Genomic DNA, 18,857 nt, shown 5'->3' on the forward strand with positions numbered 1-18,857 from the left:
CACCTCCCACATTCCACTGAAAAGGCAGAGCGGCAAATTCAAAAAAAACATTTTTTTTAAATATTTAACTTTTACACATTAACAAGTCCAATACAGCATATGAAAGGCAGACATCTTGTGAATCTAACCACCATGTTCGATTTTTAAAATGTTTTACAGGGAAGACAAAATATGTAAATCTATTAGCTAACCACGTCAGCAAAAGAGAGCACTTTTCTAACTGCATCAGTTTTTTACTCCGTCACTAGCTATCACTAATTCGACCAAATGAAGATATATATAGCCACTAACCAAGAAACAACTTCATAAGATCACAGTCTGATAACATATTTATTGTATAGCATTTTTTTTTTGTTGAAAAATGTGTATATTTATGGTATAAATCATAAATTACATTTCAGCTACAATCAGAAAGCAGCCATAACATTTACAGACACCAACATCAAATACCTAATTACTCCTCATAAAACATTTCTGAGAAATACATACTGTGCAGCAATTGAAAAACAGGATTCTTGTGATTCCAGACAATATTTCCGATTTATTAAATGTTTTACATCGAAAACTAAATGTAGCGCTAAATTAGCATAGCCACGCCAGACAGACACACTTGGGCGCGCGCGACCAGTTGACATGCACGACAGATATATGAAATAACATTATAAATTTGGTCTTACTTTGGCTGATCTTTCATCAGAATGTTGATCAAGTTGTCCTTAGTCCAGAAGAGTCGTTCAATCCCTTCAGAATGGCAACTTTCCATCTTCATTTAGCAGGGGTACTCGTCGAGTGGCACGGAACTCTCCAACGTAAACAAAATAAACATTACGGAACACGGCAAAACTCCCGAAAAAATTCAAATAATCTGATTAAACTATATTGAAAAAACATACATTACGATGACATGGTCTCATTTATCAAATCAAATCCGAGCTGGAGATAGTTCACATCCGAAACGGCAGCAAAACAAAACATGATATCTCTCCCAAGTCGCACGCTTCTGACTTCCTGAAATTGACGGTCACGTCAAAGAAATAGGTCTTATTTCACGTCAGAACAAGATAAACGCATGATTTCTCCTCTGACGTACTCTTGACACCCAGAGGAAGGCGTACAAGGTGTGTTTCGGGTCATAAGTGGCATGACCATGTATAGGCAGAGCGTTGAAGCGAGCATAAACATCTTGCATTTTACTTCCTGGTCGGGGAAAGTGCTGCCAAAGGACTTGTGTTCCACTCAGAGAAAAAATTAAAACGGTTTTAGAAACTTGAGACTCTTTTCTATCCAATACTATTAACAATATGCATATTGTAAGAGCAGAAATTGATTAAAAGGCCGTTTGAAAATTTGCGCATATTTTCCAGTTTTTCCAATTCGCCCCCTAGAGCCCAAACAGGTTTTAAGCAAACCAGACTACACAATTACATTTTTTTTTTCTTTTTTTTTTGGTGGGGGGGACAGCCAGGGGCACGCTCCAACACAGACATAATTTACAAATGAAGCATTTGTTTTTAGTGAGTCCGCCAGATCAGAGGCAGTATGGATGACCAGGGATGTTCTGTTGATACGTGTGTGAATTGGACCATTTTCCTGTCCTGCCAAGCATTCAAAATATAACAAGTACTTTTGGGTGACAGGGAGTAATGTATGGAGTAAAAATAACATTATTTTCTTTTGGAATGTAATGAAGTAAAAGTTGTCCAAATTATAAACAGTAAAGTAAAGTACAGATACTACTTAAGTAGTAATTTAAAGTATTTGTAATGAAGTACTTTATACCACTGGGAAAGGTGTAAGTACATTTCCCTGAGAAGTTATTAATAACATAAACATGTGTCCAGTTGTTCTGATGACTGTTTGTATTGGGATGGATGTGGGATATTAGCATCCTAATGGCAGATCAAACGCTAACTACAACTTAGCTAATGTCCTGGGAATGTTCCCGGTTTGCTGGGGAGCAGGCCAGGCAGAGCAGCAGCTGTTGTGTCTATTAGAGATGACCAGTCTAAACAACACGGCACTAAGCCGCCTTGTTCCATTCACTCACATGACAACTATTCAGGTTAATCTACTGTGGTGAAAGCTGCCCTGGGATCAGCTAAACAAACCTCTGCAGGGAGGGAGAAGCCTGGGAGGAGAGCATGATGCTACGCTGGGCTAGATCCACCTAAGAGGAGCGTTAACTATGCTATGCTAGGCTAGCCTAGTCTACACCCACCACTGGCTGTATGCTCTGATAGTAAAGACAACAATAATAAGTTCTGTTATACTCACAGACATCATTCAAACAGTTTTAGAAACTTCAGAGTGTTTTCTATTCAAATCTACTAATAAAATGCATATCCTAGATTCTGGGCCTGAGTAGCAGGCAGTTTACTTTGGGCACGCTTTTCATCCGGACGTGAAAATACCGCGCCCCTAGCCTAATGTTGCACATTCCATGACTACCTGACAATGAAGAGAGGAGCATGGACAGTGGTTCCAGTAGACAGGGGTCCCAGTAGACAGTGGTTAAGGTAGACAGTGTTCAGTCAGTAGACAGTGGTCAGTCAGTAGACAGTGGTTCCAGTAGACAGTGGTCTCAGTAGACAGTGCTCCCAGTAGACAGTCGTCCCAGTAGACAGTGGTTCCGGTAGACAGTGTTCCCAGTAGACAGTGGTCCTAGTAGACAGTGGTCCCAGTAGACAGTGGTCCCAGTAAACAGTGGTCCCAGTAGACAGTGGTCCCAGTAGACAGTGGTTCCAGTAGACAGTGGTCCAGGTAAACAGTGGTCCCAGTAGACAGTGGTCCCAGTAGACAGTGGTCCCAGTAAACAGTGGTCCCAGTAGACAGTGGTCCCAGTAGACAGTGTTCCCAGAAGACAGTGGTCCCAGTAAACAGTGGTCCCAGTAGACAGTGGTCCCAGTAGACATTGGTCCCAGTAGACACTAGTCCCTGTAGACAGTGGTCCAGGTAAACAGTGGTCCCAGTAGACAGTGGTTCCAGTAAACAGTGGTCCCAGTAAACAGTGGTCCCAGTAGACAGTGGTCCCAGTAAACAGTGGTCCCAGTAGACAGTGGTCCCAGTAGACAGTGGTTCCAGTAGACAGTGGTCCAGGTAAACAGTGGTCCCAGTAGACAGTGGTTCCAGTAGACACTAGTCCCTGTAGACAGTGGTCCAAGTAGGTCTCATTCTTTAGACAGTGGTAGCAATACATATTGGTACCAGTAGACAGTGGTAAAAGTAGGCCTCGTTCTGTAAACAGTGGTCCCAGTAGACAGTGGTCCCAGTAGACAGTGGTCCCAGTAGACAGTGGTCCCAGTAGACAGTGGTCCCAGTAAACAGTGGTCCCAGTAAACAGTGGTCCCAGTAGACAGTGGTCCCAGTAGACAGTGGTTCCAGTAAACAGTGGTTCCAGTAAACAGTGGTCCCAGTAGACAGTGGTCCCAGTAGACAGTGGTCCTAGTAGACAGTGGTCCCAGTAAACAGTGGTCCCAGTAGTTAGTGGTCCTAGTAGACAGTGGTTCCAGTAGACAGTGGTTCCAATAGTCAGTGGTCCCAGTAGACAGTGGTCCCAGTAGACAGTGTTTCCAGTAGACAGGGTTTCCAGTAAACATTGGTCCTAGTAGACAGTGGTCCTATTAGGTCTCATACTGTAGACAGGGGTCCCAGTAGATAATGGTCCTAGTAGACAGGGGTCCCAGTTGACAGTGGTCCCAGTTGATAGGGGTCCCAGCAGACAGTGGTCCCAGTAGACAATGGTTCCAGTAAACAGTGGTCCCAGTAGACAGTGGTTCCAGTAGACAGTGGTCCCAGTAGACAGTGGTCCCAGTTGACAGTGGTCCCAGTTGACAGGGGTCCCAGTAGCCAGTGGTCCCAGTAGACAGTGGTCCTAGTAGACAGTGGTCCTATTAGGTCTCATACTGTAGACAGAGGTCCCAGTTGACAGTGGTCCCAGTTGACAGTGGTCCCAGTTGACAGTGGTCCCAGTAGACAGTGGTCCTAGTAGACAGTGGTCCTAGTAGACAGTGGTCCTAGTAGACAGGGGTTCCAGTAAACAGTGGTCCAAGTAAACAGTGGTCCTAGTAGACAGGGGTCCCAGTAGACAGTGGTGCTAGTAGACAGTGGTCCTAGTAGACATTGGTCCCAGTAAACAGTGGTCCTAGTAGACAGGGGTTCCAGTAGGCAATGGTCCTAGTAGACAGTGGTCGTAGTAGACAGGGGTTCCAGTAGACAGGGGTCCCAGTAGACAAAACAGTCTGATCAATCACAGTCTCTTCTAAACATAGTCTGGTCCAACACCATCTGGTCCATCACAGTCTCTTCAAAATACATTCTGGCTCAACACAGTCTGGCCAACACAGTTTTTTCTGAACACAGTCTGGTCCAACACAGTCTCTTCCAAACACAGTCTAGTCCAACATTGTCACTTCTAAATATGGTCTGGTCCAAAACAGTCTGGTCCAACACAGTCTGGTCCAACCCAGTCTAGTCCAACACGGTCTCTTCTAAACACAGTCTGGTCCAACCCAGTCTGGTCCAACACAGTCTGGTCCAACCCAGTCTAGTCCAACACAGTCTCTTCTAAACACAGTCTGGTCCAACCCAGTCTGGTCCAACACAGTCTGGTCCAACCCAGTCTAGTCCAACACGGTTTCTTCTAAACACAGACTGGACCAACACAGTCTGGCCCAACACAGTCTGGCCCAACTCAGTCTGGCCCAACTCAGTCTGGCCAACACAGTCTGGTCCAACACAGTCTCTTCGAAACACAGTCTGGTGAAACACAGTCTCTCCTAAACACAGTCTGATCTAGCACAGTCTGGTCTAACACAGTCACATCTAAACACAGACTGGTCCAGCACTATCTGGTCCAACACAGTCTGGTCCAACACAGTCTGGTCCAACACAGTCTGGTCCATCACAGTCTGGTCCAACACAGTCTGGTCCAACACAGTCTGGCCCAACACAGTCTGGCCCAACACAGTCTGGTCCATCACAGTCTGGTCCAACACAGTCTGGCCCAACACAGTCTGGTCCATCACAGTCTGGTCTAACACAGTCTCTTCTAAACACAGAGTGGTCCAACACAGTCTCTTCTAAAACCAGTCTTATCCAACACAGTCTGGCCAACACAGTCTCTTCTGAACACAGTCTGGTCCAAAACGGTCTCTTCTAAACACAGTCAGAACTAACACAGTCTGGTCCAATACATTCTGGTCCAACACGGTCTCTTCTAAAAACAGTCTGGTCCAACACGGTCTGGTCCAACACGGTCTGGTCCAACACGGTCTCTTCTAAACATTGTCTGGTCCAACACAGTCTGGTCCAACACAGTCTGGCCCAACACAGTCGGGGGGGGGGGGGGGGGGGGTGTGTGTGTGTGTGTGTGTGTGTGTGTGTGTGTGTGTGTGTGTGTGTGTGAGACACATGTTTCCAGATCATAGCAGAAGGAACTGGCAGGATCTGTGCCAATTCAGTTCCCACATCAAGTGTATGATGAACCACCCAAGGGGAAGGGGACTCTGGCTGATGGATGTTTGTTGGGAGTGTGTAGAGGTGTGTAGCTCTGTGTTGTAGTATGTTCAGTGTAGTTGTATGTAACAGTATATCGATGATAACTGCAGTAATGGTACTTTCAGTTAATATGAAATGTTGATGGTAATTTGTGTCATTCTTCATTTAATGGGTTATAATACACTGTGTAATGATCATGCTGTTTAATCAGCTTCTTGATATGTCAGGTGGAGGGATTATCTTGGCAGAGGAGAAATGCTCACTAACAGGGATGTAAACACATTTGTGTACAACATTTGAGAGAAACAAGCGTTTTGTGAGTATGGGACATTACTTGAACCTTTTATCTCATGTATCTTGGGACCAACACTTATGTTGTGTTTATATTGTTGTTGTCAGTGTATTTAGGTATTCATTTATTTTAAACGTCTCCAGTAAAACCTAAAGCCATAATGAGTAGTGTGTATGTGTGTGCATACAGTATGTATTCACCCCCTTTGCTATGAAGCCCCTAAATAAGATCTGGTGCAACCAATTACCTTCAGAAGTCACATAATTAGTTAAATAAAGTCCACCTGTGTGCAATCTAAGTGTCACATGATCTGCCACATGATCTCAGTATATATACACCTGTTCTTAAAGGCCCCAGAGTCTGCAACACCACTAAGCAAGGGGCACCACCAAGCAAGCAGCACTATGAAGACCAAGGAGCTCTCCAAACAGGTCAGGGACAAAGTTGAGGATAAGTAGAGATCAGGGTTGGGTTATAAAAAAATATCAGAAACTTTGAACATCCCACGGAGCACCGTTAAATCCATTATTAAAAAATGGAAAGAATATGGCACCACAACAAACCTGCCAAAAGAGGGCCGCCCACCAAAACGCACGGATCAAGCAAGGAGGGCATTAATCATAGAGGCAACAAAGAGACCAAAGATAACCCTGAAGGAGCTGAAAAGCTCCACAGCGGAGATTGGAGTATCTGTCCATAGGACCACTTTAAGTCTTACACTCCACAGAGCTGGGCTTTACGGAAGAGTGGCCAGAAAAGAAATAAGCAAATATGTTTGGTGTTTGCCAAAAGGCATGTGGGAGACTGCCCAAACCTATGGAAGAAGGTACTCTGGTCAGATGAGACTAAAATTGAGCTTTTTGGCCATCAAGGAAAACTCTATGTCTGGCGCAAACCCAACACCTCTCATCACCCCGAGAACACCACCCCTACAGTGAAGCATGGTGGTGGCAGCATCCTGCTGTGGGATGTTTTTCATCGGCAGGGACTGGGAAACTGGTCAGAATTGAAGGAATGATGGATGGCGCTAAATACAAGGAAATTCTTGAGGGAAACCTGTTTCAGTCTTCCAGAGATTTGAGACTGGGACGGAGGTTCACCTTCCAGCAGGACAATGACCCTAAGCATACTGCTAAAGCAGTATGGTTTAAAGGGATACATTTAAATGTCTTGGAATGGCCTAGTCAAAGCCCAGACCTCAATCCAATTGAGAATCTATGGTATGACTTAAAGATTGCTGTACATCAGCGAAACCCATCCGACTTGAAGGAGCTGCAGCAGTTTTGCCTTGAAGAATGGGCAAAAATCCCAGTGGCTAGATGTGCCAAGCTTATAGAGACATACCCCAAGAGACTTGCAGCTGTAATTGCTGCAAAAGGTGGCTCTACAAAGTATTGACTTTGGGGGGTGAATAGTTATGCACTCTCAAGTTTTCAGTTTTGTCTTATTTCTTGTTTGTTTCACAAGAAAACATATTTTGATCTTCAAAGTGGTAGGCATGTTGTGTAAATCAAATGATACAACCCCCCCAAAAATCAGGAAAAATGCCAAGGGGGGTGAATACTTTCGCAAGCCACTGTACAATCTCTTGATCCATCCTCAGTTTTCACCTATCACAGCCATTAAACTAAGGAACTGTTTTAAAGTCACCATTGGCCTCATGGTGAAATCCCTGAGTGGTTTCTTTCCTCTACCTCGACCGAGGGACCTTACAGATAATTGTATGTGTGGGGTACAGAGATCAAGTAGTCATTCAAAAATCATGAACACTATTTTTGCACACAGTCCATGCAACTTGTTATGTGACTTGTCAAGAAAATGCTTACTCCTGAACTTATTTAGGCTTGCCATAACAAAGAGGTTGAATACATTTTAGCTTTTCATTTTTTATTAATTCGTAAAAACAAAAATTAAATTTAAAATAAACATAATTCCACTTTGACATTATGGGGTATTGTGTGTAGGCCAGTACCACAAAATCTCAATTTAACTCATTTTAAATACAAAAAAACACAACAAAAATTGGAAAAAGTCAAGGCACTGTAGATCGAATGCCTGGTTCCTGAATTATCCAAAGTCAAGAGAAATGTTGCCTGGATCCAGAAACACAGGCGTCGTTTAAGGAACTGAGAAATCAACGTGTAAGACTAATCAAGAAGGCTAAATCTGATTACATATTCACTCTCTGATTATAAGGGGAATCCGGCATAATTCTCTGAAGGGTTGCACTTCCTCCTCTCTGCCCAAACAATTGAATTCAAAAATGCCATCTTTTTGAGATTGTCTAGCCCTACAAGCTAAATGCTGATTCTGGAATTTGGCAAATTGACTAGGAAAATGGTAGTCAAGTTTTTACATTTTGACAATTCACAGACAAATAAGTCCTTGATGACTGACCTGCTATAGATGCCAAGAAATCCACAGGGGCTGATCAATTGGAGCCGGGTCTGCTCAAGTGTGCTGCCCCCCTCATTGCTGGCTCAGTAATCCATATCTTAAATCTAACATTGTTGTCGGGAAATATTCCAAAAGTTTTGAAAACAGTGTATGTGATGCCACTCCATATGGGCGGGTGTAGTAGTGATCTTGATAATTATGGTCCCATTTTCAGGCTTTCATGTCTATATTATCCTCAATACTGACGAAACTAAATTAATGGTGTTTTCTAAAGCAAGAAATAGACCTCTGAACTTTTCACCTATTACTACCTGTCATAGCAATGAGATTGAGACTGTAACCTCATAAAAATATCTTGGGATTTTAATTGATGACGGCCTATTTTTAATTGCATATTCAACAACTTACAAAAAATTTAAGCTGAAATTGGGATTTTATTTTAAGAATAAGGCCTGTTTTTCTTTTGAAGCCAGAAGGAGGCTAGTATCAGCTACATTTATGCCTTTACTAGACTATGCGGATATTTTATATATGAATGCTTCTGCTCAGAGTTTGAGATCAATTGACACTCTTTACCATGGCACTTTGAGATTTATTTGAAACTGCAAAACCCTTACGCACCACTGCACTTTCTATGCCAGGGTTGGTTGGCCTTCTTTAGTCACTCGTAGGCTCAGTCACTGGTATACTTTTATTTACATAGCCAAAGCCAAAATGTACAAAGCCAAAGCCAAAATGGTTTACCACCATTTTATTTGGGCATTATTATTGTTCAGAAATGTGGTGGGTACTCTCTTCTTTTGCTGGACTTTATCCTGCTAACTGTTCCAAATGTCCGAACTGAATTTGGTAAAAGGGTTTTTATGTACTCTGCGCCATCAGCTTGGAACGCCTTACAAAATACTATAAAAATGAAACTTTCATGAAATCACACATGCAATACACTAAATTAAAGCTACACTTGTTGTGAATCCAGCCAATGTGTCAGATTTCAAAAAGGCTTTACGACGAAAGCACACCAGACGATTATGTTAGGTCAGTACATAGTCACAGAAAAACACAGCCATTTTCCCAGCCAAAGATAGGAGTCACAAAAAGCAGAAATATAAATAAAATGAATCACTAACCTTTGATGATCTTCATCAGATGACACTCATAGGACTTCATGTTACACAATACATGTATGTTTTGTTCGATAAAGTTCATATTTATATCCAAAAATCTCAGTTTACATTGGCGCGTTACGTTCAGTAATGTTTTGCTTCCAAAACATCCGGTTATTTTTCCAGAGAGCCACATCAATTTACAGAAATACTCATCATAACTGCTGATGAAAATACAAGTGTTATGCATGGAATTAAAGATACACTTCTCCTTAATGCAACCGCTGTGTCAGATTTAAAAAAACCTTTACCGAAAAAGCACACCATGCAATAATCTGAGTACACCGCTCAGAGACCAAAACAAGCCATACAGATGTCCGCCATGTTGTGGAGTCAACAAAGTCAGAAATAGCATTATAAATATTCACTTACCTTTGATGATCTTCATCAGAATGCACTCCCAGAAATCCCAGTTCCACAATAAATGTTTGATTTGTTCGATAAAGTCCATCATTTATGTCCAAATACCTCCTTTTTGTTCGCGCGTTTAGTACACAATCCAAACTCACGACGCGCGGGCAGGTCCAGGCGAAAGTTCCGACGAAAATTCATATTACAGTTCGTAGAAATATGTCAAACTAAGTATAGAATCAATCTTTAGGATGTTTTTATCATAAATCTTCAATAATGTTCCGACCGGAGAATTCCTTTGTCTGTAGAATTGCAAGCTACCTCTCACGTGAATGCGCATGACTAGCTCATGCCACTCTGGCAGACTTCTGACTCATTCAGCTCCCATTCCCCCCTCCTTCACAGTAGAAGCATCAAACAAGGTTCTAAAGACTGGTGACATCCAGTGGAAGCCTTAGGAAGTGCAATATGACCCCATTTCCACTGTATCTTGGATAGGCAAAAAGTTGAAAAACTACAAACCTCAGATTTCCCACTTCCTGGTTGGATTTTTTTCTCAGGCTTTTGCCTGCCATATTAGTTCTGTTATACGCACAGACATCATTCAAACAGTTTTAGAAACGTCAGAGTGTTTTCTATCCAAATCTACTAATTATATGCATATCCTAGCTTTTAGGACTGAGTAGCAGGCAGTTTACTCTGGGCACCTTTTTATCCAAGATACTCAATACTGCGCCCCTGTCCCAAAGAAGTTAATGCAGTAATCTGTGGGTACATTAATACAGTTATCTGTTGATATATTAATACAGTAATCTGTTGGTACATTAATACAGTTATCTGTTGATACATTAATACAGTAATCCGTTGATATATTAATACAGTAATCTGTTGATATATTAATACAGTAATCTGTTGATACATTAATACAGTAATCTGTTGATACATTAATACAGTAATCTGTTGATATATTAATACAGTATTCTGTTGTTACATTAATACAGTAATCTGTTGGTACATTAATACAGTAATCTGTTGATACATTAATACAGTAATCTGTTGATACATTAATACTGTAATCTGTTGATATATTAATACAGTAATCTGTTGATACATTAATACAGTAATCTGTTAGAATAATCTGTTGAAACGTTAATACAGTAATCTGTTGATACATTAATACAGTAATCTGTTGATATATTAATACAGTATTCTGTTGTTACATTAATACAGTAATCTGTTAGAATAATCTGTTGAAACGTTAATACAGTAATCTGTTGATACATTAATACAGTAATCTGTTGATACATTAATACAGTAATCCGTTGATATATTAATACAGTAATCTGTTGATACATTAATACAGTAATCTGTTGGTACATTAATACAGTAATCTGTTGATACATTAATACAGTAATCTGTTGATACATTAATACAGTAATCTGTTGATACATTAAAACAGTAATCTGTTAGAATAATCTGTTGAAACGTTAATACAGTAATCTGTTGATACATTAATACAGTAATCTGTTGATACATTAATACAGTAATCTGTTAGAATAATCTGTTGATATATTAATACAGTAATCTGTTGGTACATTAATACAGTAATCTGTTGGTACATTAATACAGTAATCTGTTGGTACATTAATACAGTAATCTGTTGGTACATTAATACAGTAATCTGTTGGTACATTAATACAGTAATATGTTGATACATTAATACAGTAATCTGTTGGTACATTAATACAGTAATCTGCTGATATATTAATACAGTAATCTGTTGATACATTAATACAGTAAACTTTTAGAATAATCTGTTGATACATTAATACAGTAATCTGTTGATACGTTAATACAGTAATCTGTTGATACATTAATACAGTAATCTGTTGATACATTAATCTGTTGGTACAATAATACAGTAATCTGTTAGAATAATCTGTTGCTACATTAATACAGTAATCTGTTGATACATTAATACAGTAATCTGCTGATATATTAATACAGTAATCTGTTGATACATTAATACAGTAATCTGCTGATATATTAATACAGTAATCTGTTGATACATTAATACAGTAATCTGTTGATACATTAATACAGTAATCTGTTGATACATTAATCTGTTGATACATTAATACAGTAATCTGTTGATACATTAATCTGTTGGTACAATAATACAGTAATCTGTTAGAATAATCTGTTGCTACATTAATACAGTAATCTGTTGATACATTAATACAGTAATCTGTTGATATATTAATACAGTAATCTGCTGATATATTAATACAGTAATCTGTTGATACATTAATACAGTAATCTGCTGATATATTAATACAGTAATCTGTTGATACATTAATACAGTAATCTGATACATTAATACAGTAATCTGTTGATACGTTAATACAGTAATCTGTTGATACATTAATACAGTAATCTGTTGATACATTAATACAGTAATCTGCTGATATATTAATACAGTAATATGTTGGTACATTAATACAGTAATATGTTGATACATTAATACAGTAATATGTTGGTACATTAATACAGTAATCTGTTGGTACATTAATACAGTAATCTGTTGATACATTAATACAGTAATCTGTTGGTACATTAATACAGTAATCTGCTGATATATTAATACAGTAATCTGTTGATACATTAATACAGTAAACTTTTAGAATAATCTGTTGATACATTAATACAGTAATCTGTTGATACGTTAATACAGTAATCTGTTGATACATTAATACAGTAATCTGTTGATACATTAATCTGTTGGTACAATAATACAGTAATCTGTTAGAATAATCTGTTGCTACATTAATACAGTAATCTGTTGATACATTAATACAGTAATCTGCTGATATATTAATACAGTAATCTGTTGATACATTAATACAGTAATCTGTTGATATATTAATACAGTAATCTGTTGATATATTAATACAGTAATCTGTTGATACATTAATACAGTAATCTGTTGATACATTAATCTGTTGATACATTAATACAGTAATCTGTTGATACATTAATCTGTTGGTACAATAATACAGTAATCTGTTAGAATAATCTGTTGCTACATTAATACAGTAATCTGTTGATACATTAATACAGTAATCTGCTGATATATTAATACAGTAATCTGCTGATATATTAATACAGTAATCTGTTGATACATTAATACAGTAATCTGCTGATATATTAATACAGTAATCTGTTGATACGTTAATACAGTAATCTGTTGATACATTAATACAGTAATCTGTTGATACATTAATACAGTAATCTGCTGATATATTAATACAGTAATCTGCTGATATATTAATACAGTAATCTGCTGATACATTAATACAGTAATCTGCTGATACATTAATACAGTAATCTGTTGATACATTAATACAGTAATCTGTTGATACATTAATACAGTAATCTGTTGATACGTTAATACAGTAATCTGTTGGTACACAGTCAGGTGGTGTGAGAGAGGATTTCCTGTCTCTCCCCTGCGGTTGTTGCTATGGTTAACTGTTTGATACACCACCACAGAGAACTACAAGTACAGAATATTTACCAGCCCTGGACAGTGTTACTCTAATCCCATATTTGACCAGGGCCCATAATGCTCTGGTTAATAGTAGTGTACTATATAAGAGTAGGGTGCCATTTGGGAAGCACACAGAGAGCTTTCATGTCTTCCCCTTTGTGCTGTTATACAGCCATTGCAGGACTATAATACTGTAGGACCCTGTGTTATACTGTGTCCCTGTAGAACCCTGTGTTATACTGTGTCCCTGTAGAACCCTGTGTTATACTGTGTCCCTGTAGAACCCTGTGTTATACTGTGTCCCTGTAGAACCCTGTGTTATACTGTGTCCCTGTAAGACCCTGTGTTATACTGTGTCCCTGTAGAACCCTGTGTTATACTGTGTCCCTGTAGAACCCTGTGTTATACTGTGTCCCTGTAGAACCCTGTGTTATACTGTGTCCCTGTAGAACCCTGTATTATACTGTGTCCCTGTAAGACCCTGTGTTATACTGTGTCCCTGTAGAACCCTGTGTTATACTGTGTCCCTGTAGAACCCTGTGTCCCTGTAGAACCCTGTGTTATACTGTGTCCCTGTAAGACCCTGTGTTATACTGTGTCCCTGTAGAACCCTGTGTTATACTGTGTCCCTGTAGAACCCTGTGTTATACTGTGTCCCTGTAGAACCCTGTGTCCCTGTAAGACCCTGTGTTATACTGTGTCCCTGTAGGACCCTGTGTTATACTGTGTCCCTGTAGAACCCTGTGTTATGCTGTGTCCCTGTAGAACCCTGTGTCCCTGTAAGACCCTGTGTTATACTGTGTCCCTGTAAGACCCTGTGTTATACCTTGCTGTGATATTAGGCTCTATAGTCATTATGTCAGAGCTGTATTTAGTCCTGCTTTTACGGTTTATTTTCTCTTTAGTTTTTAATGTAATGTCTATTGTTCCCGGTCTGTGTGTACACGTGATGTTTGCTGTTAGTGGTTGACATAGTGTGTCCATTTGCCAGTCGACTAGGTGAGGAAGGGGGGGGGGGGGAATCATCCTCCCATCTGGAATTGGTCAGTAGTGTTTGTGGTCTCTGTGGAGAGGCTGTGATCTCCCTGATTGGTTGAGACAGCCTCTGACCTGCCCTTAGGCCACGTTGACTCTCAGCTGACATGGAAGAGTGAAGCGTATCGATGCAGAAACGTCCTAATGCAGTGTACAGGGTTAGCATGAAACTCTGCTAAAGATGAGGAGAGGTTAAAACAGACAGGGGTTGAATCGCAAATGCCACCCTGTTCCCTATTGGTCAAAAGTTGTACACTACAGTGGATGCTGCTGACGGAAGGACGTAATGACTTCTTGTGGATAGGGGGCAGCATTTTCACTTTGGATGAATAGCGTGCCCAAATTGAACTGCCTCCTACTCTGTCCCAGATGCTTATATATGCATATTATTATTACTATTGGATAGACAACACTCAGAAGTTTTTAAAACTGTTTGAATTATGTCTGTGAGTATAACAGAACTCATATGGCAGGCAAACTTCCTGGGGAATGAGTCAATGGTCTGGCAGATTGCCAGTTCCTGGTCAAGCGCATTCCACATGATATCGCCTTGCATTCCATTACTTCTACAGACACGAAGGAATTCTCCGGTTGGAACGTTATTGGATATATATGATAACAACATCCTGAAGATTGATTCTCTACTTAGTTTGACATGTTTATTCGACCTGTAATATAACTTTTTTAAGTTTTCGTCCGACGTTATGCGGGACTTGCACGAGCGTTTGGATATGTGTACTGAACGCGCTAGCAAAAGTAGCTACTTGGACATAAATAATTGACATTATCGAACAAACAACAATTTATTGTGGAACTAGGATTCCTGGGAGTGCATTCTGTTGAAGATCATCAAAGATGTAATTTCGTATTTCTGTTTACTCCAACATGACGGAGAAATGTTGTTATATCTGAGCGCCGTCTCAGATTATTGCATGGTTTGCTTTTTACATTTTTTTTTTTTTTATCTGACACAGCGGTTGCATTAAAAACAAGTGTATCTTTAATTATGTGTAAAACATGTATCTTTCATCAAAGTGTATGATGAGTATTTCTGTTATTAGACGTGGCTCTCTGCAATTTCTCCGGATATTTTGGAGGCATTTCTGAACATGGCGCCAATGTAAAATAAGATTTTTCGATACAAATATGCACATTATCGAACAAAACATACATGTATTGTGTAACATGATGTCCTATGAGTGTCATCTGATGAAGATCATCAAAGGTTAGTGATTCATTTTATCTCTATTTCTGCTTTTTGTGACTCCTATCTTTGGCTGGGAAAATGGCTGTGTGTTTTTTGGACTTGGCGGTGATCTAACGTAATCATATGTTGTGTTTTCGCTGTAAAGCATTTTTTTTTTAATCGGACATGATGGGTAGATTAACAAGATGTTTATCTTTCATTTGCTGTATTGGACTTGTTAATGTGTGAAAGTTACATATTTCTAAAAAATAGTTTTGAATTTCCAGCGCTGCCTTTTCAGCGAAATGTTGTGGGAGGGTTCCGCTAGCGGAACGTGTGTCCTAGAACTCTTGAAGCTAGGGGGCAGAATTTTTATGTTTGGAAAAATAACGTTCCCAATGTAAGCTGCCTATTTCTCAGGTCCAGATGCTAGAATATGCATATAATTGACAGAGTAGGATAGAAAACACTCTAAAGTTTCAAAAACTGTCAAAATATTGTCTGTGAGTATAACAGAACTGATTTTGCAGGCGAAAACCTGAGGAAATCCAGCCCGGAAGTGACTCTTATTTTGAAAAATCACTGTTCCATTGCCTGCCTTTCATCCATTTAAAGGGATATCAACCAGATTCCTTTGCCAATGGCTTCCTCAGGGTGTGAACAGTCTTTAGACATAGTTTCAAGCTTTTATTCTGAAAAATGAGCGAGATTTATCAAAATGCGTCAGTGGATAGACGGATGTCCTTCCATTAGTTCATGCGCACTGGTTGCTCAACATTTTCTTTCTCTCCAGTATTTAATAGTTTACAGTCCGGTTGAAATATTATCGATTATTGATGTTAAAAACAACCTGAGGAGTGATTTATTAAAAACGTTTGACATGTTTCTACGAGTTTTACGGACACTATTTGGAATTTTCGTCAAGCCTTGATGACCTGCCTAAGGCTGTGGAATACTGAACATAACGGGCCAAACAAATGGAGTTTTTTTTTATAAAAATAATCTTTATCGAACAAAAGGAACATTTATTGTGTAACTGGGAGTCTCGTGAGTGCAAACATCCGAAGATCATCAAAGGTAAGCGAATAATTGTATTGCTTTTTTGGCTTTCGTGACCAATCTACATTGCTGCTAGGTGTTCTTAATGTTTTGTCTAGTGATCGATAAACTCACACAAACGCTTGGATTGCTTTCGCTGTAAAGCATATTTTCAAAATCTGACACGACAGGTGGATTAACAACAAGCTAAGCTGTGTTCTGCTATATTGCACTTGTGATTTCATGAATATAATTTTTTTTTTCATTTGGCGCTCTGCAATTCAGCGGTTGTTTACGAAAATGATCCCGCTAAAGGGATCCGTGCGTCAAGAAGTTAAATCGCGGAGCATAGGTCCACGAAATCCCATTTAAATGCAGATGCCCTGTCCAGGAGGGATGCATGCTGGTTGATCGACTGCCCGCCAGCCGGGCTAAGAGCTCAAGGGGGAGGATGTGGCAACCTGGGGGCCAGCAGGGAGCTACAAAGGAAGGAGCAGGACCTTGGTCAGCTCCAGAGGGCTAGAGAGGACCAGGTGAGTTAGCCCCATGGACAACTCTACAGGGCTAGAGAGGACAAGGTGAGTCAGCACCATGGACAACTCTACAGGGCTAGAGAGGACCAGGTGAGTCAGCACCATGGACAGCTCTACAGGGCTAGAGAGGACCAGGTGAGTTAGCCCCATGGACAACTCTACAGGGCTAGAGGACAAGGTGAGTCAGCACCATGGACAACTCTACAGGGCTAGAGAGGACCAGGTGAGTCAGCACCATGGACAGCTCTACAGGGCTGACACAATGACCACATATAATGTAGTCCAGTTGAACTGATGCCCACATATAATGTGGTCCAGTTGAACTGATGCCCACATATAATGTAGTCCAGTTGATCTGATGCCCACATATAATGTAGTCCAGTTGAACTAACTGATGCCCACATATAATGTAGTCCAGTTGAACTGATGCCCACATATAATGTAGTCCAGTTGAACTGATGCCCACATATAATGTAGTCCAGTTGAACTGATGCCCACATATAATGTAGTCCAGTTGATCTGATGCCCACATATAATGTAGTCCAGTTGATCTGATGCCCACATATAATGTAGTCCAGTTGAACTGATGCCCACATATAATGTAGTCCAGTTGAACTGATGCCCACATATAATGTAGTCCAGTTGAACTGATGCCCACATATAATGTAGTCCAGTTGATCTGATGCCCATATATAATGTAGTCCAGTTGAACTGATGCCCACATATAATGTAGTCCAGTTGAACTGATGCCCACATATAATGTAGTCCAGATGAACTGATGCCCATATATAATGTAGTCCAGTTGAACTGATGCCCACATATAATGTAGTCCAGTTGAACTGATGCCCACATATAATGTAGTCCAGATGAACTGATGCCCACATATAATGTAGTCCAGTTGAACTGATGCCCACATATAATGTAGTCCAGATGAACTGATGCCCACATATAATGTAGTCCAGTTGAACTGACTGATGCCCACATATAATGTAGTCCAGTTGAACTGATGCCCACATATAATGTAGTCCAGTTGATCTGATGCCCACATATAATGTAGTCCAGTTGAACTGATGCCCACATATAATGTAGTCCAGTTGAACTGATGCCCACATATAATGTAGTCCAGTTGAACTGATGCCCACATATAATGTAGTCCAGTTGAACTGATGCCCACATATAATGTAGTCCAGTTGATCTGATGCCCATATATAATGTAGTCCAGTTGAACTGATGCCCACATATAATGTAGTCCAGTTGAACTGATGCCCACATATAATGTAGTCCAGATGAACTGATGCCCATATATAATGTAGTCCAGTTGAACTGATGCCCACATATAATGTAGTCCAGTTGAACTGATGCCCACATATAATGTAGTCCAGATGAACTGATGCCCACATATAATGTAGTCCAGTTGAACTGATGCCCACATATAATGTAGTCCAGATGAACTGATGCCCACATATAATGTAGTCCAGTTGAACTGACTGATGCCCACATATAATGTAGTCCAGTTGAACTGATGCCCACATATAATGTAGTCCAGTTGAACTGATGCCCACATATAATGTAGTCCAGTTGAACTGATGCCCATATATAATGTAGTCCAGTTGAACTGATGCCCACATATAATGTAGTCCAGTTGATCTGATGCCCACATATAATGTAGTCCAGTTGATCATTTGCCCACATATAATGTAGTCCAGTTGAACTGACTGATGCCCACATATAATGTAGTCCAGTTGAACTGATGCCCACATATAATGTAGTCCAGTTGAACTGACTGATGCCCACATATAATGTAGTCCAGTTGAAC

The 18,857-nt window shown here is 40.0% G+C and overlaps 1 long non-coding RNA gene across 1 annotated transcript; it reads right to left on the bottom strand.

Moving 5' to 3' along the window:
- Positions 1-329: 329 nt before the first annotated feature.
- On the bottom strand, positions 330-1,400 carry LOC139552789 (uncharacterized). The gene is made up of 2 exons (XR_011670533.1): positions 894-1,400; positions 330-802 (listed from the first exon to the last, which is right to left on the bottom strand). It is a non-coding gene; the product is annotated as an uncharacterized lncRNA (long non-coding RNA).
- Positions 1,401-18,857: the final 17,457 nt, after the last annotated feature.

This window comes from Salvelinus alpinus, chromosome 2, assembly GCF_045679555.1.
Source record: "Salvelinus alpinus chromosome 2, SLU_Salpinus.1, whole genome shotgun sequence".
NCBI lineage: Eukaryota > Metazoa > Chordata > Actinopteri > Salmoniformes > Salmonidae > Salvelinus > Salvelinus alpinus.